General features: G+C 57.2%; 1 long non-coding RNA gene across 1 annotated transcript; it reads right to left on the reverse strand.

Annotated features, from left to right (window-relative positions):
- Positions 1–96: 96 nt before the first annotated feature.
- On the reverse strand, positions 97–524 carry LOC121363515. The gene is made up of 2 exons (XR_005956714.1): positions 400–524; positions 97–306 (listed from the first exon to the last, which is right to left on the reverse strand). It is a non-coding gene; the product is annotated as an uncharacterized LOC121363515 (long non-coding RNA).
- Positions 525–810: the final 286 nt, after the last annotated feature.

Consider the following 810-nt stretch of genomic DNA (forward strand, 5'->3'; position numbering starts at 1 on the left):
AAAAAATAAAAGGAGCCATTGCCCCTTTAAGGAGGCCCCGCCCACCTCCTAAAAGCCCCGCCCACTCCACCCCAAACCTCATTAATTATTCATCCATTTCTACCCAAATTCTCTTTATTAGCGCTAAGGAAAAGGGGCGTGGTTTACGAAGGGGGTGTGTCCGCGGCGATGACGTCACTGCTGCGCCGATGACGTCATCGCTGACGTCACCAGGAAGGGCTGGGCTGGCAGGGGGCGCTGCCGCTCCCCGCAGAGCAGCAGCCAATGGGGACGCACGAAGAGCAGCGAGGGGCGGAGCTCCAGCGCCTGAGGGGAGGGGGCGGAGCTTGGGGTTAAAAAGGGGGCGGGGCTTGGTGGTAGCCAGTGAAGCCACGCCCCCTTTTGTTTTTTAGGCCACACCTCCTCGAAGGCGGGGTCCCAGTCCTGTGATGTCACCACGTGCGTCACCGATTCGTCCATGTAGGGAGCCAGGGAGCTGCGGGACCAGTACGGACCAGTTTAAACCGGTACGGACCAGTTTAAACCAGTACGGACCGGTATGGGCCAGTATGGACCAGTATGGACCAGTTTAAACCGGTACGGACCAGTAAGGACCGGTATGGACCGGTATGGATCAGTACGGACTGGTACAATCCAGCACGGACCAGTATGGACCAGTTTAAACCGGTACGGACCAGTATGGACTGGTATGGACCAGCTTAAACCAGTATGGACCGGTTTGGACCAGTACGGACCAGTATGGATCAGTATAGACCAGTACGGACCAGTACGGACCCGTACGGACCGGTATGAACCAGTATGGACCAGTAT

This window comes from Pyrgilauda ruficollis, unplaced genomic scaffold (genome assembly GCF_017590135.1).
Source record: "Pyrgilauda ruficollis isolate IOZ18807 unplaced genomic scaffold, ASM1759013v1 scaffold7226, whole genome shotgun sequence".
Taxonomy (NCBI): Eukaryota; Metazoa; Chordata; class Aves; order Passeriformes; family Passeridae; genus Pyrgilauda; species Pyrgilauda ruficollis.